Source organism: Phyllobates terribilis, unplaced genomic scaffold, assembly GCF_046119375.1.
Source record: "Phyllobates terribilis strain yellow unplaced genomic scaffold, ASM4611937v1 Scaffold_40__1_contigs__length_11209783, whole genome shotgun sequence".
In the NCBI taxonomy this organism is placed as follows: Eukaryota; Metazoa; Chordata; class Amphibia; order Anura; family Dendrobatidae; genus Phyllobates; species Phyllobates terribilis.
This window is the reverse complement of record NW_027362800.1, coordinates 5,396,105-5,417,121: the sequence shown is the minus strand read 5'-3', so window position 1 is coordinate 5,417,121 and position 21,017 is coordinate 5,396,105. Positions and strand designations below refer to the sequence as shown.

At 45.9% G+C, this 21,017-nt stretch overlaps 14 non-coding genes and 3 pseudogenes across 14 annotated transcripts; all 17 read left to right on the top strand.

Moving 5' to 3' along the window:
- The first annotated feature begins 1,024 nt into the window (after positions 1–1,024).
- LOC141187950 (U2 spliceosomal RNA) lies at positions 1,025–1,215 on the top strand. Its single transcript, XR_012262087.1, has one exon. It is a non-coding gene; the product is annotated as a U2 spliceosomal RNA (small nuclear RNA).
- Positions 1,216–2,335: 1,120 nt separating this feature from the next.
- LOC141187949 (U2 spliceosomal RNA) lies at positions 2,336–2,526 on the top strand. The gene has a single exon (XR_012262086.1). It is a non-coding gene; the product is annotated as a U2 spliceosomal RNA (small nuclear RNA).
- A 1,123-nt stretch (positions 2,527–3,649) lies between these two features.
- On the top strand, positions 3,650–3,840 carry LOC141187947 (U2 spliceosomal RNA). Its single transcript, XR_012262085.1, has one exon. It is a non-coding gene; the product is annotated as a U2 spliceosomal RNA (small nuclear RNA).
- Positions 3,841–4,962: 1,122 nt separating this feature from the next.
- LOC141184483 (U2 spliceosomal RNA) lies at positions 4,963–5,153 on the top strand. Its single transcript, XR_012259234.1, has one exon. It is a non-coding gene; the product is annotated as a U2 spliceosomal RNA (small nuclear RNA).
- Positions 5,154–6,268: 1,115 nt separating this feature from the next.
- LOC141187946 (U2 spliceosomal RNA) lies at positions 6,269–6,459 on the top strand. Its single transcript, XR_012262084.1, has one exon. It is a non-coding gene; the product is annotated as a U2 spliceosomal RNA (small nuclear RNA).
- A 1,118-nt stretch (positions 6,460–7,577) lies between these two features.
- LOC141187945 (U2 spliceosomal RNA) lies at positions 7,578–7,768 on the top strand. The gene has a single exon (XR_012262083.1). It is a non-coding gene; the product is annotated as a U2 spliceosomal RNA (small nuclear RNA).
- Positions 7,769–8,889: 1,121 nt separating this feature from the next.
- LOC141187944 (U2 spliceosomal RNA) lies at positions 8,890–9,080 on the top strand. Its single transcript, XR_012262082.1, has one exon. It is a non-coding gene; the product is annotated as a U2 spliceosomal RNA (small nuclear RNA).
- A 1,121-nt stretch (positions 9,081–10,201) lies between these two features.
- On the top strand, positions 10,202–10,392 carry LOC141189874 (U2 spliceosomal RNA). The gene has a single exon (XR_012263916.1). It is a non-coding gene; the product is annotated as a U2 spliceosomal RNA (small nuclear RNA).
- A 1,121-nt stretch (positions 10,393–11,513) lies between these two features.
- On the top strand, positions 11,514–11,704 carry LOC141187943 (U2 spliceosomal RNA). Its single transcript, XR_012262081.1, has one exon. It is a non-coding gene; the product is annotated as a U2 spliceosomal RNA (small nuclear RNA).
- A 1,120-nt stretch (positions 11,705–12,824) lies between these two features.
- LOC141187942 (U2 spliceosomal RNA) lies at positions 12,825–13,015 on the top strand. Its single transcript, XR_012262080.1, has one exon. It is a non-coding gene; the product is annotated as a U2 spliceosomal RNA (small nuclear RNA).
- Positions 13,016–14,133: 1,118 nt separating this feature from the next.
- Positions 14,134–14,225, top strand: LOC141186305 (U2 spliceosomal RNA; annotated as a pseudogene).
- A 794-nt stretch (positions 14,226–15,019) lies between these two features.
- On the top strand, positions 15,020–15,201 carry LOC141185942 (U2 spliceosomal RNA). The gene has a single exon (XR_012260522.1). It is a non-coding gene; the product is annotated as a U2 spliceosomal RNA (small nuclear RNA).
- A 1,121-nt stretch (positions 15,202–16,322) lies between these two features.
- On the top strand, positions 16,323–16,513 carry LOC141187941 (U2 spliceosomal RNA). Its single transcript, XR_012262079.1, has one exon. It is a non-coding gene; the product is annotated as a U2 spliceosomal RNA (small nuclear RNA).
- Positions 16,514–17,632: 1,119 nt separating this feature from the next.
- On the top strand, positions 17,633–17,724 carry LOC141186303 (U2 spliceosomal RNA; annotated as a pseudogene).
- Positions 17,725–18,518: 794 nt separating this feature from the next.
- LOC141185941 (U2 spliceosomal RNA) lies at positions 18,519–18,700 on the top strand. Its single transcript, XR_012260521.1, has one exon. It is a non-coding gene; the product is annotated as a U2 spliceosomal RNA (small nuclear RNA).
- Positions 18,701–19,817: 1,117 nt separating this feature from the next.
- LOC141186026 (U2 spliceosomal RNA) lies at positions 19,818–19,959 on the top strand (annotated as a pseudogene).
- A 524-nt stretch (positions 19,960–20,483) lies between these two features.
- On the top strand, positions 20,484–20,665 carry LOC141185670 (U2 spliceosomal RNA). Its single transcript, XR_012260308.1, has one exon. It is a non-coding gene; the product is annotated as a U2 spliceosomal RNA (small nuclear RNA).
- Positions 20,666–21,017: the final 352 nt, after the last annotated feature.

Below are 21,017 nucleotides of genomic sequence, written 5' to 3'. Positions count from 1 at the left end.
TTGCTTTTCTTCTCCTCATTGGATTTTTCATGTTAAAAGTTGCAGAAGCCAGATGACAAGCTCATTTTGGTTCAACTTCAGCAACTGTGCATTGCATTGCCATGTAATGTAATGTAATGCAATGCTATCTATCTAGCTCTCCCTCTATACTTCCTTTTGGATAAACAGACATATTAGGCAAGCATTTTGGAGCTTTCACCTAAATAACTACAGGTGGTGAGATAAGCTGCACAATATAATTGACCTTTCAGTATATTGTTGCACACACACCATCTATTTAGCAAATGCCCTTGTTATCAACAGCAGCCTTTTAAACTCACCTGAGCTAACAGGTATGTGAGCTGGTTACTCTGCTGCGCTTAAAATTTCTTTTTTGGTTTGCTACAATGCCTTTTCTGAAACGTTGTCTCCCTCTGCTGGAACACTGACTTCTTTCATTTAATGCCTGCAAACTATAAAAGAGAAACCAACCCAAAAAGTTTGGTTGATTAGTCTGTGGCATTCTTTTAAACTGTTGCTTATGGCGGTCTCTGTGAGCTTCTCAGTGACATTCAGCCATCCAGGTATCCCGCCTGCAGTAGACGGAATGTGGCAATGGAACGCTGGCTGCGCGTGTCATAATAGGCTCTGAGCCTTTATATACCTGCGCACAGCAGCAGCCACCTTCAGTCTGCTGCTGGACAGCCAGCAGCAGCAGCAGGAGAGGTAATTAATCAGCAACCCTCCTGCTAAGGGTAGACAGCTGCTCGTTCCACCCCCCCCCCGCCTTAATTGGTTCTCCTCCCTTCCAACGGTGTTGAGGCGGGTGGGAACAGCCAGGGGTTGAGGGTACTGTGCTAAAAGAGGTGGAGTTATGCAGATCTAAAACGCGTGGATTGCAGCAGCAGCAAGCCGAAAAGTGCAGGCATGTGAGGGATCTAGAGGTTGACAGCATGTCTTCTTAACGGGAGTCCAGGTGGCCATCTCCACAAATGGACTTTTCAGAATCCTTGGGTGGCACCGTAGTCGGAAACCAATTCTGGTTATCGCTTCTCGGCCTTTTGGCTAAGATCAAGTGTAGTATCTGTTCTTATCAGTTTAATATCTGATACGTCCCCTATCTGGGGACCATATATTAAATGGATTTTTAGAACAGGGAGATGGAAAAAGAGCTTGCTCTGTCCACTCCACGCATTGACCTGGTATTGCAGTATCTCCAGGACCGGTGCACCCCTTCTTTAATGCAGTTTCTAAAATCAGAAAGAATTGAATTCAATGCTTTTTGTTCATTTTGCTTGTTTGTCGGATTTTGGGATGGACTCTTTGGCTTTGCTTTTCTTCTCCTCATTGGATTTTTCATGTTAAAAGTTGCAGAAGCCAGATGACAAGCTCATTTTGGTTCAACTTCAGCAACTGTGCATTGCATTGCCATGTAATGTAATGTAATGCAATGCTATCTATCTAGCTCTCCCTCTATACTTCCTTTTGGATAAACAGACATATTAGGCAAGCATTTTGGAGCTTTCACCTAAATAACTACAGGTGGTGAGATAAGCTGCACAATATAATTGACCTTTCAGTATATTGTTGCACACACACCATCTATTTAGCAAATGCCCTTGTTATCAACAGCAGCCTTTTAAACTCACCTGAGCTAACAGGTATGTGAGCTGGTTACTCTGCTGCGCTTAAAATTTCTTTTTTGGTTTGCTACAATGCCTTTTCTGAAACGTTGTCTCCCTCTGCTGGAACACTGACTTCTTTCATTTAATGCCTGCAGACTATAAAAGAGAAACCAACCCAAAAAGTTTGGTTGATTAGTCTGTGGCATTCTTTTAAACTGTTGCTTATGGCGGTCTCTGTGAGCTTCTCAGTGACATTCAGCCATCCAGGTATCCCGCCTGCAGTAGACGGAATGTGGCAATGGAACGCTGGCTGCGCGTGTCATAATAGGCTCTGAGCCTTTATATACCTGCGCACAGCAGCAGCCACCTTCAGTCTGCTGCTGGACAGCCAGCAGCAGCAGCAGCAGGAGAGGTAATTAATCAGCAACCCTCCTGCTAAAGGTAGACAGCTGCTCGTTCCACCCCCCCCCCGCCTTAATTGGTTCTCCTCCCTTCCAACGGTGTTGAGGCGGGTGGGAACAGCCGGGGGTTGAGGGTACTGTGCTAAAAGAGGTGGAGTTATGCAGATCTAAAACGCGTGGATTGCAGCAGCAGCAAGCCGAAAAGTGCAGGCATGTGAGGGATCTAGAGGTTGACAGCATGTCTTCTTAACGGGAGTCCAGGTGGCCATCTCCACAAATGGACTTTTCAGAATCCTTGGGTGGCACCGTAGTCGGAAACCAATTCTGGTTATCGCTTCTCGGCCTTTTGGCTAAGATCAAGTGTAGTATCTGTTCTTATCAGTTTAATATCTGATACGTCCCCTATCTGGGGACCATATATTAAATGGATTTTTAGAACAGGGAGATGGAAAAAGAGCTTGCTCTGTCCACTCCACGCATTGACCTGGTATTGCAGTATCTCCAGGACCGGTGCACCCCTTCTTTAATGCAGTTTCTAAAATCAGAAAGAATTGAATTCAATGCTGCTTTTTGTTCATTTTGCTTGTTTGTCGGATTTTGGGATGGACTCTTTGGCTTTGCTTTTCTTCTCCTCATTGGATTTTTCATGTTAAAAGTTGCAGAAGCCAGATGACAAGCTCATTTTGGTTCAACTTCAGCAACTCTGCATTGCATTGCCATGTAATGTAATGTAATGCAATGCTATCTATCTAGCTCTCCCTCTATACTTCCTTTTGGATAAACAGACATATTAGGCAAGCATTTTGGAGCTTTCACCTAAATAACTACAGGTGGTGAGATAAGCTGCACAATATAATTGACCTTTCAGTATATTGTTGCACACACACCATCTATTTAGCAAATGCCCTTGTTATCAACAGCAGCCTTTTAAACTCACCTGAGCTAACAGGTATGTGAGCTGGTTACTCTGCTGCGCTTAAAATTTCTTTTTTGGTTTGCTACAATGCCTTTTCTGAAACGTTGTCTCCCTCTGCTGGAACACTGACTTCTTTCATTTAATGCCTGCAGACTATAAAAGAGAAACCAACCCAAAAAGTTTGGTTGAATAGTCTGTGGCATTCTTTTAAACTGTTGCTTATGGCGGTCTCTGTGAGCTTCTCAGTGACATTCAGCCATCCAGGTATCCCGCCTGCAGTAGACGGAATGTGGCAATGGAACGCTGGCTGCGCGTGTCATAATAGGCTCTGAGCCTTTATATACCTGCGCACAGCAGCAGCCACCTTCAGTCTGCTGCTGGACAGCCAGCAGCAGCAGCAGCAGGAGAGGTAATTAATCAGCAACCCTCCTGCTAAGGGTAGACAGCTGCTCGTTCCACCCCCCCCCCGCCTTAATTGGTTCTCCTCCCTTCCAACGGTGTTGAGGCGGGTGGGAACAGCCGGGGGTTGAGGGTACTGTGCTAAAAGAGGTGGAGTTATGCAGATCTATAACGCGTGGATTGCAGCAGCAGCAAGCCGAAAAGTGCAGGCATGTGAGGGATCTAGAGGTTGACAGCATGTCTTCTTAACGGGAGTCCAGGTGGCCATCTCCACAAATGGACTTTTCAGAATCCTTGGGTGGCACCGTAGTCGGAAACCAATTCTGGTTATCGCTTCTCGGCCTTTTGGCTAAGATCAAGTGTAGTATCTGTTCTTATCAGTTTAATATCTGATACGTCCCCTATCTGGGGACCATATATTAAATGGATTTTTAGAACAGGGAGATGGAAAAAGAGCTTGCTCTGTCCACTCCACGCATTGACCTGGTATTGCAGTATCTCCAGGACCGGTGCACCCCTTCTTTAATGCAGTTTCTAAAATCAGAAAGAATTGAATTCAATGCTTTTTGTTCATTTTGCTTGTTTGTCGGATTTTGGGATGGACTCTTTGGCTTTGCTTTTCTTCTCCTCATTGGATTTTTCATGTTAAAAGTTGCAGAAGCCAGATGACAAGCTCATTTTGGTTCAACTTCAGCAACTGTGCATTGCATTGCCATGTAATGTAATGTAATGCAATGCTATCTATCTAGCTCTCCCTCTATACTTCCTTTTGGATAAACAGACATATTAGGCAAGCATTTTGGAGCTTTCACCTAAATAACTACAGGTGGTGAGATAAGCTGCACAATATAATTGACCTTTCAGTATATTGTTGCACACACACCATCTATTTAGCAAATGCCCTTGTTATCAACAGCAGCCTTTTAAACTCACCTGAGCTAACAGGTATGTGAGCTGGTTACTCTGCTGCGCTTAAAATTTCTTTTTTGGTTTGCTACAATGCCTTTTCTGAAACGTTGTCTCCCTCTGCTGGAACACTGACTTCTTTCATTTAATGCCTGCAGACTATAAAAGAGAAACCAACCCAAAAAGTTTGGTTGATTAGTCTGTGGCATTCTTTTAAACTGTTGCTTATGGCGGTCTCTGTGAGCTTCTCAGTGACATTCAGCCATCCAGGTATCCCGCCTGCAGTAGACGGAATGTGGCAATGGAACGCTGGCTGCGCGTGTCATAATAGGCTCTGAGCCTTTATATACCTGCGCACAGCAGCAGCCACCTTCAGTCTGCTGCTGGACAGCCAGCAGCAGCAGCAGCAGGAGAGGTAATTAATCAGCAACCCTCCTGCTAAGGGTAGACAGCTGCTCGTTCCACCCCCCCCCCCCGCCTTAATTGGTTCTCCTCCCTTCCAACGGTGTTGAGGCGGGTGGGAACAGCCGGGGGTTGAGGGTACTGTGCTAAAAGAGGTGGAGTTATGCAGATCTAAAACGCGTGGATTGCAGCAGCAGCAAGCCGAAAAGTGCAGGCATGTGAGGGATCTAGAGGTTGACAGCATGTCTTCTTAACGGGAGTCCAGGTGGCCATCTCCACAAATGGACTTTTCAGAATCCTTGGGTGGCACCGTAGTCGGAAACCAATTCTGGTTATCGCTTCTCGGCCTTTTGGCTAAGATCAAGTGTAGTATCTGTTCTTATCAGTTTAATATCTGATACGTCCCCTAACTGGGGACCATATATTAAATGGATTTTTAGAACAGGGAGATGGAAAAAGAGCTTGCTCTGTCCACTCCACGCATTGACCTGGTATTGCAGTATCTCCAGGACCGGTGCTCCCCTTCTTTAATGCAGTTTCTAAAATCAGAAAGAATTGAATTCAATGCTTTTTGTTCATTTTGCTTGTTTGTCGGATTTTGGGATGGACTCTTTGGCTTTGCTTTTCTTCTCCTCATTGGATTTTTCATGTTAAAAGTTGCAGAAGCCAGATAACAAGCTCATTTTGGTTCAACTTCAGCAACTGTGCATTGCATTGCCATGTAATGTAATGTAATGCAATGCTATCTATCTAGCTCTCCCTCTATACTTCCTTTTGGATAAACAGACATATTAGGCAAGCATTTTGGAGCTTTCACCTAAATAACTACAGGTGGTGAGATAAGCTGCACAATATAATTGACCTTTCAGTATATTGTTGCACACACACCATCTATTTAGCAAATGCCCTTGTTATCAACAGCAGCCTTTTAAACTCACCTGAGCTAACAGGTATGTGAGCTGGTTACTCTGCTGCGCTTAAAATTTCTTTTTTGGTTTGCTACAATGCCTTTTCTGAAACGTTGTCTCCCTCTGCTGGAACACTGACTTCTTTCATTTAATGCCTGCAGACTATAAAAGAGAAACCAACCCAAAAAGTTTGGTTGATTAGTCTGTGGCATTCTTTTAAACTGTTGCTTATGGCGGTCTCTGTGAGCTTCTCAGTGACATTCAGCCATCCAGGTATCCCGCCTGCAGTAGACGGAATGTGGCAATGGAACGCTGGCTGCGCGTGTCATAATAGGCTCTGAGCCTTTATATACCTGCGCACAGCAGCAGCCACCTTCAGTCTGCTGCTGGACAGCCAGCAGCAGCAGGAGAGGTAATTAATCAGCAACCCTCCTGCTAAGGGTAGACAGCTGCTCGTTCCACCCCCCCCCCCGCCTTAATTGGTTCTCCTCCCTTCCAACGGTGTTGAGGCGGGTGGGAACAGCCGGGGGTTGAGGGTACTGTGCTAAAAGAGGTGGAGTTATGCAGATCTAAAACGCGTGGATTGCAGCAGCAGCAAGCCGAAAAGTGCAGGCATGTGAGGGATCTAGAGGTTGACAGCATGTCTTCTTAACGGGAGTCCAGGTGGCCATCTCCACAAATGGACTTTTCAGAATCCTTGGGTGGCACCGTAGTCGGAAACCAATTCTGGTTATCGCTTCTCGGCCTTTTGGCTAAGATCAAGTGTAGTATCTGTTCTTATCAGTTTAATATCTGATACGTCCCCTATCTGGGGACCATATATTAAATGGATTTTTAGAACAGGGAGATGGAAAAAGAGCTTGCTCTGTCCACTCCACGCATTGACCTGGTATTGCAGTATCTCCAGGACCGGTGCACCCCTTCTTTAATGCAGTTTCTAAAATCAGAAAGAATTGAATTCAATGCTTTTTGTTCATTTTGCTTGTTTGTCGGATTTTGGGATGGACTCTTTGGCTTTGCTTTTCTTCTCCTCATTGGATTTTTCATGTTAAAAGTTGCAGAAGCCAGATGATAAGCTCATTTTGGTTCAACTTCAGCAACTGTGCATTGCATTGCCATGTAATGTAATGTAATGCAATGCTATCTATCTAGCTCTCCCTCTATACTTCCTTTTGGATAAACAGACATATTAGGCAAGCATTTTGGAGCTTTCACCTAAATAACTACAGGTGGTGAGATAAGCTGCACAATATAATTGACCTTTCAGTATATTGTTGCACACACACCATCTATTTAGCAAATGCCCTTGTTATCAACAGCAGCCTTTTAAACTCACCTGAGCTAACAGGTATGTGAGCTGGTTACTCTGCTGCGCTTAAAATTTCTTTTTTGGTTTGCTACAATGCCTTTTCTGAAACGTTGTCTCCCTCTGCTGGAACACTGACTTCTTTCATTTAATGCCTGCAGACTATAAAAGAGAAACCAACCCAAAAAGTTTGGTTGATTAGTCTGTGGCATTCTTTTAAACTGTTGCTTATGGCGGTCTCTGTGAGCTTCTCAGTGACATTCAGCCATCCAGGTATCCCGCCTGCAGTAGACGGAATGTGGCAATGGAACGCTGGCTGCGCGTGTCATAATAGGCTCTGAGCCTTTATATACCTGCGCACAGCAGCAGCCACCTTCAGTCTGCTGCTGGACAGCCAGCAGCAGCAGCAGCAGGAGAGGTAATTAATCAGCAACCCTCCTGCTAAGGGTAGACAGCTGCTCGTCCACCCCCCCCCGCCTTAATTGGTTCTCCTCCCTTCCAACGGTGTTGAGGCGGGTGGGAACAGCCGGGGGTTGAGGGTACTGTGCTAAAAGAGGTGGAGTTATGCAGATCTAAAACGCGTGGATTGCAGCAGCAGCAAGCCGAAAAGTGCAGGCATGTGAGGGATCTAGAGGTTGACAGCATGTCTTCTTAACGGGAGTCCAGGTGGCCATCTCCACAAATGGACTTTTCAGAATCCTTGGGTGGCACCGTAGTCGGAAACCAATTCTGGTTATCGCTTCTCGGCCTTTTGGCTAAGATCAAGTGTAGTATCTGTTCTTATCAGTTTAATATCTGATACGTCCCCTATCTGGGGACCATATATTAAATGGATTTTTAGAACAGGGAGATGGAAAAAGAGCTTGCTCTGTCCACTCCACGCATTGACCTGGTATTGCAGTATCTCCAGGACCGGTGCACCCCTTCTTTAATGCAGTTTCTAAAATCAGAAAGAATTGAATTCAATGCTTTTTGTTCATTTTGCTTGTTTGTCGGATTTTGGGATGGACTCTTTGGCTTTGCTTTTCTTCTCCTCATTGGATTTTTCATGTTAAAAGTTGCAGAAGCCAGATGACAAGCTCATTTTGGTTCAACTTCAGCAACTGTGCATTGCATTGCCATGTAATGTAATGTAATGCAATGCTATCTATCTAGCTCTCCCTCTATACTTCCTTTTGGATAAACAGACATATTAGGCAAGCATTTTGGAGCTTTCACCTAAATAACTACAGGTGGTGAGATAAGCTGCACAATATAATTGACCTTTCAGTATATTGTTGCACACACACCATCTATTTAGCAAATGCCCTTGTTATCAACAGCAGCCTTTTAAACTCACCTGAGCTAACAGGTATGTGAGCTGGTTACTCTGCTGCGCTTAAAATTTCTTTTTTGGTTTGCTACAATGCCTTTTCTGAAACGTTGTCTCCCTCTGCTGGAACACTGACTTCTTTCATTTAATGCCTGCAGACTATAAAAGAGAAACCAACCCAAAAAGTTTGGTTGATTAGTCTGTGGCATTCTTTTAAACTGTTGCTTATGGCGGTCTCTGTGAGCTTCTCAGTGACATTCAGCCATCCAGGTATCCCGCCTGCAGTAGACGGAATGTGGCAATGGAACGCTGGCTGCGCGTGTCATAATAGGCTCTGAGCCTTTATATACCTGCGCACAGCAGCAGCCACCTTCAGTCTGCTGCTGGACAGCCAGCAGCAGCAGCAGCAGGAGAGGTAATTAATCAGCAACCCTCCTGCTAAGGGTAGACAGCTGCTCGTTCCACCCCCCCCCCCGCCTTAATTGGTTCTCCTCCCTTCCAACAGTGTTGAGGCGGGTGGGAACAGCCGGGGGTTGAGGGTACTGTGCTAAAAGAGGTGGAGTTATGCAGATCTAAAACGCGTGGATTGCAGCAGCAGCAAGCCGAAAAGTGCAGGCATGTGAGGGATCTAGAGGTTGACAGCATGTCTTCTTAACGGGAGTCCAGGTGGCCATCTCCACAAATGGACTTTTCAGAATCCTTGGGTGGCACCGTAGTCGGAAACCAATTCTGGTTATCGCTTCTCGGCCTTTTGGCTAAGATCAAGTGTAGTATCTGTTCTTATCAGTTTAATATCTGATACGTCCCCTATCTGGGGACCATATATTAAATGGATTTTTAGAACAGGGAGATGGAAAAAGAGCTTGCTCTGTCCACTCCACGCATTGACCTGGTATTGCAGTATCTCCAGGACCGGTGCACCCCTTCTTTAATGCAGTTTCTAAAATCAGAAAGAATTGAATTCAATGCTTTTTGTTCATTTTGCTTGTTTGTCGGATTTTGGGATGGACTCTTTGGCTTTGCTTTTCTTCTCCTCATTGGATTTTTCATGCTAAAAGTTGCAGAAGCCAGATGACAAGCTCATTTTGGTTCAACTTCAGCAACTGTGCATTGCATTGCCATGTAATGTAATGTAATGCAATGCTATCTATCTAGCTCTCCCTCTATACTTCCTTTTGGATAAACAGACATATTAGGCAAGCATTTTGGAGCTTTCACCTAAATAACTACAGGTGGTGAGATAAGCTGCACAATATAATTGACCTTTCAGTATATTGTTGCACACACACCATCTATTTAGCAAATGCCCTTGTTATCAACAGCAGCCTTTTAAACTCACCTGAGCTAACAGGTATGTGAGCTGGTTACTCTGCTGCGCTTAAAATTTCTTTTTTGGTTTGCTACAATGCCTTTTCTGAAACGTTGTCTCCCTCTGCTGGAACACTGACTTCTTTCATTTAATGCCTGCAGACTATAAAAGAGAAACCAACCCAAATAGTTTGGTTGATTAGTCTGTGGCATTCTTTTAAACTGTTGCTTATGGCGGTCTCTGTGAGCTTCTCAGTGACATTCAGCCATCCAGGTATCCCGCCTGCAGTAGACGGAATGTGGCAATGGAACGCTGGCTGCGCGTGTCATAATAGGCTCTGAGCCTTTATATACCTGCGCACAGCAGCAGCCACCTTCAGTCTGCTGCTGGACAGCCAGCAGCAGCAGCAGCAGGAGAGGTAATTAATCAGCAACCCTCCTGCTAAGGGTAGACAGCTGCTCGTTCCACCCCCCCCCCCGCCTTAATTGGTTCTCCTCCCTTCCAACGGTGTTGAGGCGGGTGGGAACAGCCTGGGGTTGAGGGTACTGTGCTAAAAGAGGTGGAGTTATGCAGATCTAAAACGCGTGGATTGCAGCAGCAGCAAGCCGAAAAGTGCAGGCATGTGAGGGATCTAGAGGTTGACAGCATGTCTTCTTAACGGGAGTCCAGGTGGCCATCTCCACAAATGGACTTTTCAGAATCCTTGGGTGGCACCGTAGTCGGAAACCAATTCTGGTTATCGCTTCTCGGCCTTTTGGCTAAGATCAAGTGTAGTATCTGTTCTTATCAGTTTAATATCTGATACGTCCCCTATCTGGGGACCATATATTAAATGGATTTTTAGAACAGGGAGATGGAAAAAGAGCTTGCTCTGCCCACTCCACGCATTGACCTGGTATTGCAGTATCTCCAGGACCGGTGCACCCCTTCTTTAATGCAGTTTCTAAAATCAGAAAGAATTGAATTCAATGCTTTTTGTTCATTTTGCTTGTTTGTCGGATTTTGGGATGGACTCTTTGGCTTTGCTTTTCTTCTCCTCATTGGATTTTTCATGTTAAAAGTTGCAGAAGCCAGATGACAAGCTCATTTTGGTTCAACTTCAGCAACTGTGCATTGCATTGCCATGTAATGTAATGTAATGCAATGCTATCTATCTAGCTCTCCCTCTATACTTCCTTTTGGATAAACAGACATATTAGGCAAGCATTTTGGAGCTTTCACCTAAATAACTACAGGTGGTGAGATAAGCTGCACAATATAATTGACCTTTCAGTATATTGTTGCACACACACCATCTATTTAGCAAATGCCCTTGTTATCAACAGCAGCCTTTTAAACTCACCTGAGCTAACAGGTATGTGAGCTGGTTACTCTGCTGCGCTTAAAATTTCTTTTTTGGTTTGCTACAATGCCTTTTCTGAAACGTTGTCTCCCTCTGCTGGAACACTGACTTCTTTCATTTAATGCCTGCAGACTATAAAAGAGAAACCAACCCAAAAAGTTTGGTTGATTAGTCTGTGGCATTCTTTTAAACTGTTGCTTATGGCGGTCTCTGTGAGCTTCTCAGTGACATTCAGCCATCCAGGTATCCCGCCTGCAGTAGACGGAATGTGGCAATGGAACGCTGGCTGCGCGTGTCATAATAGGCTCTGAGCCTTTATATACCTGCGCACAGCAGCAGCCACCTTCAGTCTGCTGCTGGACAGCCAGCAGCAGCAGCAGCAGGAGAGGTAATTAATCAGCAACCCTCCTGATAAGGGTAGACAGCTGCTCGTTCCACCCCCCCCCCCGCCTTAATTGGTTCTCCTCCCTTCCAACGGTGTTGAGGCGGGTGGGAACAGCCGGGGGTTGAGGGTACTGTGCTAAAAGAGGTGGAGTTATGCAGATCTAAAACGCGTGGATTGCAGCAGCAGCAAGCCGAAAAGTGCAGGCATGTGAGGGATCTAGAGGTTGACAGCATGTCTTCTTAACGGGAGTCCAGGTGGCCATCTCCACAAATGGACTTTTCAGAATCCTTGGGTGGCACCGTAGTCGGAAACCAATTCTGGTTATCGCTTCTCGGCCTTTTGGCTAAGATCAAGTGTAGTATCTGTTCTTATCAGTTTAATATCTGATACGTCCCCTATCTGGGGACCATATATTAAATGGATTTTTAGAACAGGGAGATGGAAAAAGAGCTTGCTCTGTCCACTCCACGCATTGACCTGGTATTGCAGTATCTCCAGGACCGGTGCACCCCTTCTTTAATGCAGTTTCTAAAATCAGAAAGAATTGAATTCAATGCTTTTTGTTCATTTTGCTTGTTTGTCGGATTTTGGGATGGACTCTTTGGCTTTGCTTTTCTTCTCCTCATTGGATTTTTCATGTTAAAAGTTGCAGAAGCCAGATGACAAGCTCATTTTGGTTCAACTTCAGCAACTGTGGATTGCATTGCCATGTAATGTAATGTAATGCAATGCTATCTATCTAGCTCTCCCTCTATACTTCCTTTTGGATAAACAGACATATTAGGCAAGCATTTTGGAGCTTTCACCTAAATAACTACAGGTGGTGAGATAAGCTGCACAATATAATTGACCTTTCAGTATATTGTTGCACACACACCATCTATTTAGCAAATGCCCTTGTTATCAACAGCAGCCTTTTAAACTCACCTGAGCTAACAGGTATGTGAGCTGGTTACTCTGCTGCGCTTAAAATTTCTTTTTTGGTTTGCTACAATGCCTTTTCTGAAACGTTGTCTCCCTCTGCTGGAACACTGACTTCTTTCATTTAATGCCTGCAGATTATAAAAGAGAAACCAACCCAAAAAGTTTGGTTGATTAGTCTGTGGCATTCTTTTAAACTGTTGCTTATGGCGGTCTCTGTGAGCTTCTCAGTGACATTCAGCCATCCAGGTATCCCGCCTGCAGTAGACGGAATGTGGCAATGGAACGCTGGCTGCGCGTGTCATAATAGGCTCTGAGCCTTTATATACCTGCGCACAGCAGCAGCCACCTTCAGTCTGCTGCTGGACAGCCAGCAGCAGCAGCAGCAGGAGAGGTAATTAATCAGCAACCCTCCTGCTAAGGGTAGACAGCTGCTCGTTCCACCCCCCCCCCGCCTTAATTGGTTCTCCTCCCTTCCAACGGTGTTGAGGCGGGTGGGAACAGCCGGGGGTTGAGGGTACTGTGCTAAAAGAGGTGGAGTTATGCAGATCTAAAACGCGTGGATTGCAGCAGCAGCAAGCCGAAAAGTGCAGGCATGTGAGGGATCTAGAGGTTGACAGCATGTCTTCTTAACGGGAGTCCAGGTGGCCATCTCCACAAATGGACTTTTCAGAATCCTTGGGTGGCACCGTAGTCGGAAACCAATTCTGGTTATCGCTTCTCGGCCTTTTGGCTAAGATCAAGTGTAGTATCTGTTCTTATCAGTTTAATATCTGATACGTCCCCTATCTGGGGACCATATATTAAATGGATTTTTAGAACAGGGAGATGGAAAAAGAGCTTGCTCTGTCCACTCCACGCATTGACCTGGTATTGCAGTATCTCCAGGACCGGTGCACCCCTTCTTTAATGCAGTTTCTAAAATCAGAAAGAATTGAATTCAATGCTTTTTGTTCATTTTGCTTGTTTGTCGGATTTTGGGATGGACTCTTTGGCTTTGCTTTTCTTCTCCTCATTGGATTTTTCATGTTAAAAGTTGCAGAAGCCAGATGACAAGCTCATTTTGGTTCAACTTCAGCAACTGTGCATTGCATTGCCATGTAATGTAATGTAATGCAATGCTATCTATCTAGCTCTCCCTCTATACTTCCTTTTGGATAAACAGACATATTAGGCAAGCATTTTGGAGCTTTCACCTAAATAACTACAGGTGGTGAGATAAGCTGCACAATATAATTGACCTTTCAGTATATTGTTGCACACACACCATCTATTTAGCAAATGCCCTTGTTATCAACAGCAGCCTTTTAAACTCACCTGAGCTAACAGGTATGTGAGCTGGTTACTCTGCTGCGCTTAAAATTTCTTTTTTGGTTTGCTACAATGCCTTTTCTGAAACGTTGTCTCCCTCTGCTGGAACACTGACTTCTTTCATTTAATGCCTGCAGACTATAAAAGAGAAACCAACCCAAAAAGTTTAGTTGATTAGTCTGTGGCATTCTTTTAAACTGTTGCTTATGGCGGTCTCTGTGAGCTTCTCAGTGACATTCAGCCATCCAGGTATCCCGCCTGCAGTAGACGGAATGTGGCAATGGAACGCTGGCTGCGCGTGTCATAATAGGCTCTGAGCCTTTATATACCTGCGCACAGCAGCAGCCACCTTCAGTCTGCTGCTGGACAGCCAGCAGCAGCAGCAGCAGGAGAGGTAATTAATCAGCAACCCTCCTGCTAAGGGTAGACAGCTGCTCGTTCCACCCCCCCCGCCTTAATTGGTTCTCCTCCCTTCCAACGGTGTTGAGGCGGGTGGGAACAGCCGGGGGTTGAGGGTACTGTGCTAAAAGAGGTGGAGTTATGCAGATCTAAAACGCGTGGATTGCAGCAGCAGCAAGCCGAAAAGTGCAGGCATGTGAGGGATCTAGAGGTTGACAGCATGTCTTCTTAACGGGAGTCCAGGTGGCCATCTCCACAAATGGACTTTTCAGAATCCTTGGGTGGCACCGTAGTCGGAAACCAATTCTGGTTATTGCTTCTCGGCCTTTTGGCTAAGATCAAGTGTAGTATCTTTCGAAAAGGCGGTTTTGGATGTTGGCCGCCCTAGTAGATTGATACATTATGCACACTGGGGTTTAGGCGCTTGTTAGTACGCCAGGTGGCTAATATAGTCATCTGGTGGAAAGCATGGCCCCCCAGGATCGACGCCATTGGGCCGGGGAAGATCGAAAGCCCGAAGTGTGAAGTGCCCCAGGAGTGGTGACCCTGGGGTGCCTTAACTCACTGGGATTGGGAACCCCACTTGAGCTTATGGCACATTTGCACAAGCACTTCAAATTTTCTTTCTTCGCACACACCCTTATTCCGGGCCTTCTGGCCTTAGGATGGGGAATTTTTCAATTCCCGGTCGAAGGTCCGGGCAGTATTATACTGTGAAACCTTCACTATTTATTTAATTTCTTTGTCACTGTGTGTCCACTTATTCATGTGTGTCACGTCCTACTAGGATTTTGTCGGGATGCGGTTCCCTTACGGGTTCCTCTCTTGGCAGGTCTAGGGGGGGAGTGTGTGGCCATCAGGTTCCGCTCCCCCCTGAACCCCCCTGGCTCTCCTCTTTTGGGAGGAGAGCGTTGTTGGCTCCCCTCTTCCGGGAGGGGAGCACAGTCTTTGGCTCCCAGTGCCTTGCTCGGGTGAGAACTCGGGCAGGTGCTGGGGGTAAGATTGGGTCGCCTCTGGCTTCAGCTGGAGGTGGCTTTTTGTCCCTGTTCCTCGCTGTGGCCTTTTGGCTCGGAGGGACGGGGAATGGTTTGGGGGACCCTTCTCCTTTTGGAGAGGGTTTCAAGAAGACCAGCATCCTAGTGCACTTTTTTTGTGGCACTTGTCACTTTTTTAAGCGCACTCGGGTTTTGTACACGAATTCGGGCTTTCGAAAAAAAAAAAAAAAAATCTGTTCTTATCAGTTTAATATCTGATACGTCCCCTATCTGGGGACCATATATTAAATGGATTTTTAGAACAGGGAGATGGAAAAAGAGCTTGCTCTGTCCACTCCACGCATTGACCTGGTATTGCAGTATCTCCAGGACCGGTGCACCCCTTCTTTAATGCAGTTTCTAAAATCAGAAAGAATTGAATTCAATGCTTTTTGCTCATTTTGCTTGTTTGTCGGATTTTGGGATGGACTCTTTGGCTTTGCTTTTCTTCTCCTCATTGGATTTTTCATGTTAAAAGTTGCAGAAGCCAGATGACAAGCTCATTTTGGTTCAACTTCAGCAACTGTGCATTGCATTGCCATGTAATGTAATGTAATGCAATGCTATCTATCTAGCTCTCCCTCTATACTTCCTTTTGGATAAACAGACATATTAGGCAAGCATTTTGGAGCTTTCACCTAAATAACTACAGGTGGTGAGATAAGCTGCACAATATAATTGACCTTTCAGTATATTGTTGCACACACACCATCTATTTAGCAAATGCCCTTGTTATCAACAGCAGCCTTTTAAACTCACCTGAGCTAACAGGTATGTGAGCCGGTTACTCTGCTGCGCTTAAAATTTCTTTTTTGGTTTGCTACAATGCCTTTTCTGAAACGTTGTCTCCCTCTGCTGGAACACTGACTTCTTTCATTTAATGCCTGCAGACTATGAAAGAGAAACCAACCCAAAAAGTTTGGTTGATTAGTCTGTGGCTTTCTTTTAAACTGTTGCTTATGGCGGTCTCTGTGAGCTTCTCAGTGACATTCAGCCATCCAGGTATCCCGCCTGCAGTAGACGGAATGTGGCAATGGAACGCTGGCTGCGCGTGTCATAATAGGCTCTGAGCCTTTATATACCTGCGCACAGCAGCAGCCACCTTCAGTCTGCTGCTGGACAGCCAGCAGCAGCAGCAGCAGGAGAGGTAATTAATCAGCAACCCTCCTGCTAAGGGTAGACAGCTGCTCGTTCCACCCCCCCCCCCGCCTTAATTGGTTCTCCTCCCTTCCAACGGTGTTGAGGCGGGTGGGAACAGCCGGGGGTTGAGGGTACTGTGCTAAAAGAGGTGGAGTTATGCAGATCTAAAACGCGTGGATTGCAGCAGCAGCAAGCCGAAAAGTGCAGGCATGTGAGGGATCTAGAGGTTGACAGCATGTCTTCTTAACGGGAGTCCAGGTGGCCATCTCCACAAATGGACTTTTCAGAATCCTTGGGTGGCACCGTAGTCGGAAACCAATTCTGGTTATCGCTTCTCGGCCTTTTGGCTAAGATCAAGTGTAGTATCTGTTCTTATCAGTTTAATATCTGATACGTCCCCTATCTGGGGACCATATATTAAATGGATTTTTAGAACAGGGAGATGGAAAAAGAGCTTGCTCTGTCCACTCCACGCATTGACCTGGTATTGCAGTATCTCCAGGACCGGTGCACCCCTTCTTTAATGCAGTTTCTAAAATCAGAAAGAATTGAATTCAATGCTTTTTGTTCATTTTGCTTGTTTGTCGGATTTTGGGATGGACTCTTTGGCTTTGCTTTTCTTCTCCTCATTGGATTTTTCATGTTAAAAGTTGCAGAAGCCAGATGACAAGCTCATTTTGGTTCAACTTCAGCAACTGTGCATTGCATTGCCATGTAATCTAATGTAATGCAATGCTATCTATCTAGCTCTCCCTCTATACTTCCTTTTGGATAAACAGACATATTAGGCAAGCATTTTGGAGCTTTCACCTAAATAACTACAGGTGGTGAGATAAGCTGCACAATATAATTGACCTTTCAGTATATTGTTGCACACACACCATCTATTTAGCAAATGCCCTTGTTATCAAAAGCAGCCTTTTAAACTCACCTGAGCTAACAGGTATGTGAGCTGGTTACTCTGCTGCGCTTAAAATTTCTTTTTTGGTTTGCTACAATGCCTTTTCTGAAACGTTGTCTCCCTCTGCTGGAACACTGACTTCTTTCATTTAATGCCTGCAGACTATAAAAGAGAAACCAACCCAAAAAGTTTGGTTGATTAGTCTGTGGCATTCTTTTAAACTGTTGCTTATGGCGGTCTCTGTGAGCTTCTCAGTGACATTCAGCCATCCAGGTATCCCGCCTGCAGTAGACGGAATGTGGCAATGGAACGCTGGCTGCGCGTGTCATAATAGGCTCTGAGCCTTTATATACCTGCGCACAGCAGCAGCCACCTTCAGTCTGCTGCTGGACAGCCAGCAGCAGCAGCAGCAGGAGAGGTAATTAATCAGCAACCCTCCTGCTAAGGGTAGACAGCTGCTCGTTCCACCCCCCCCCGCCTTAATTGGTTCTCCTCCCTTCCAACGGTGTTGAGGCGGGTGGGAACAGCCGGGGGTTGAGGGTACTGTGCTAAAAGAGGTGGAGTTATGCAGATCTAAAACGCGTGGATTGCAGCAGCAGCAAGCCGAAAAGTGCAGGCATGTGAGGGATCTAGAGGTTGACAGCATGTCTTCTTAACGGGAGTCCAGGTGGCCATCTCCACAAATGGACTTTTCAGAATCCTTGGGTGGCACCGTAGTCGGAAACCAATTCTGGTTATTGCTTCTCGGCCTTTTGGCTAAGATCAAGTGTAGTATCTTTCGAAAAGGCGGTTTTGGATGTTGGCCGCCCTAGTAGATTGATACATTATGCACACTGGGGTTTAGGCGCTTGTTAGTACGCCAGGTGGCTAATATAGTCATCTGGTGGAAAGCATGGCCCCCCAGGATCGACGCCATTGGGCCGGGGAAGATCGAAAGCCCGAAGTGTGAAGTGCCCCAGGAGTGGTGACCCTGGGGTGCCTTAACTCACTGGGATTGGGAACCCCACTTGAGCTTATGGCACATTTGCACAAGCACTTCAAATTTTCTTTCTTCGCACACACCCTTATTCCGGGCCTTCTGGCCTTAGGATGGGGAATTTTTCAATTCCCGGTCGAAGGTCCGGGCAGTATTATACTGTGAAACCTTCATTATTTATTTAATTTCTTTGTCACTGTGTGTCCACTTATTCATGTGTGTCACGTCCTACTAGGATTTTGTCGGGATGCGGTTCCCTTACGGGTTCCTCTCTTGGCAGGTCTAGGGGGGGAGTGTGTGGCCATCAGGTTCCGCTCCCCCCTGATCCCCCCTGGCTCTCCTCTTTTGGGAGGAGAGCGTTGTTGGCTCCCCTCTTCCGGGAGGGGAGCACAGTCTTTGGCTCCCAGTGCCTTGCTCGGGTGAGAACTCGGGCAGGTGCTGGGGGTAAGATTGGGTCGCCTCTGGCTTCGGCTGGAGGTGGCTTTTTGTCCCTGTTCCTCGCTGTGGCCTTTTGGCTCGGAGGGACGGGGAATGGTTTGGGGGACCCTTCTCCTTTTGGAGAGGGTTTCAAGAAGACCAGCATCCTAGTGCACTTTTTTTGTGGCACTTGTCACTTTTTTAAGCGCACTCGGGTTTTGTACACGAATTCGGGCTTTCGAAAAAAAAAAAAAAAAATCTGTTCTTATCAGTTTAATATCTGATACGTCCCCTATCTGGGGACCATATATTAAATGGATTTTTAGAACAGGGAGATGGAAAAAGAGCTTGCTCTGTCCACTCCACGCATTGACCTGGTATTGCAGTATCTCCAGGACCGGTGCACCCCTTCTTTAATGCAGTTTCTAAAATCAGAAAGAATTGAATTCAATGCTTTTTGTTCATTTTGCTTGTTTGTCGGATTTTGGGATGGACTCTTTGGCTTTGCTTTTCTTCTCCTCATTGGATTTTTCATGTTAAAAGTTGCAGAAGCCAGATGACAAGCTCATTTTGGTTCAACTTCAGCAACTGTGCATTGCATTGCCATGTAATGTAATGTAATGCAATGCTATCTATCTAGCTCTCCCTCTATACTTCCTTTTGGATAAACAGACATATTAGGCAAGCATTTTGGAGCTTTCACCTAAATAACTACAGGTGGTGAGATAAGCTGCACAATATAATTGACCTTTCAGTATATTGTTGCACACACACCATCTATTTAGCAAATGCCCTTGTTATCAACAGCAGCCTTTTAAACTCACCTGAGCTAACAGGTATGTGAGCTGGTTACTCTGCTGCGCTTAAAATTTCTTTTTTGGTTTGCTACAATGCCTTTTCTGAAACGTTGTCTCCCTCTGCTGGAACACTGACTTCTTTCATTTAATGCCTGCAGACTATAAAAGAGAAACCAACCCAAAAAGTTTGGTTGATTAGTCTGTGGCATTCTTTTAAACTGTTGCTTATGGCGGTCTCTGTGAGCTTCTCAGTGACATTCAGCCATCCAGGTATCCCGCCTGCAGTAGACGGAATGTGGCAATGGAACGCTGGCTGCGCGTGTCATAATAGGCTCTGAGCCTTTATATACCTGCGCACAGCAGCAGCCACCTTCAGTCTGCTGCTGGACAGCCAGCAGCAGCAGCAGGAGAGGTAATTAATCAGCAACCCTCCTGCTAAGGGTAGACAGCTGCTCGTTCCACCCCCCCCCCGCCTTAATTGGTTCTCCTCCCTTCCAACGGTGTTGAGGCGGGTGGGAACAGCCGGGGGTTGAGGGTACTGTGCTAAAAGAGGTGGAGTTATGCAGATCTAAAACGCGTGGATTGCAGCAGCAGCAAGCCGAAAAGTGCAGGCATGTGAGGGATCTAGAGGTTGACAGCATGTCTTCTTAACGGGAGTCCAGGTGGCCATCTCCACAAATGGACTTTTCAGAATCCTTGGGTGGCACCGTAGTCGGAAACCAATTCTGGTTATCGCTTCTCGGCCTTTTGGCTAAGATCAAGTGTAGTATCTGTTTGGCTAAGATCAAGTGTAGTATCTTTTGAAAAGGCAGTTTGTCCTTGGGCTGCCCTAGTAAATTGATGCATATTACACACTGGTTTGGTGCACTTGTTAGTACGCCAGGTGGCTCATAGAGTTATCTGATGGAAAACATGGCCCTCCAGGATCGAAGTCACTAGGCTGGGTAAGTGTGAGTGCTTTGGAGCAATGTGCCCCAGGAGTAGGCGCCCTGGTGGGAGTCCAAGCTTACTGGGACTGGGAACCCCAGAAAGACTTGGCTTCGTAGCACGCCGCACCTTTGCCAATCATACTTTCTGAGCAACCCCCCCTATTCCTGGCCTCCGGGCTAGGAAGGGGAATTTTTATAAACCCGGTCGGAGGTCCGGTCAGCTTTGGGCTGAGAAACCAACACAGGCTCCAGCTCCACTAGGGTGGCAGCCTAGATGGAAGCTGGGAGCACGAAAACGGCTCTTCTCCGGCTTCGGCTAGGGAGAGCATCGGAGATCCCTGACCCTCGCTGTGGCCTTCTGGCTCGGAGGGATGGGGATGGTTTATTGGGGACCCTCTCCTCCGGGAAGGGTCCACATGAATCCTCGCCTCGTGCGCTGTTTTGGTGTGACTTCGGTCACATTTTTCAGTGCCTTGGATGCAGCTTCAATCAAAAAATCTGTTCTTATCAGTTTAATATCTGATACGTCCCCTACCTGGGGACCATATATTAAATGGATTTTTAGAACAGGGAGATGGAAAAAGAGCTTGCTCTGTCCACTCCACGCATTGACCTGGTATTGCAGTATCTCCAGGACCGGTGCACCCCTTCTTTAATGCAGTTTCTAAAATCAGAAAGAATTGAATTCAATGCTTTTTGTTCATTTTGCTTGTTTGTCGGATTTTGGGATGGACTCTTTGGCTTTGCTTTTCTTCTCCTCATTGGATTTTTCATGTTAAAAGTTGCAGAAGCCAGATGACAAGCTCATTTTGGTTCAACTTCAGCAACTGTGCATTGCATTGCCATGTAATGTAATGTAATGCAATGCTATCTATCTAGCTCACCCTCTATACTTCCTTTTGGATAAACAGACATATTAGGCAAGCATTTTGGAGCTTTCACCTAAATAACTACAGGTGGTGAGATAAGCTGCACAATATAATTGACCTTTCAGTATATTGT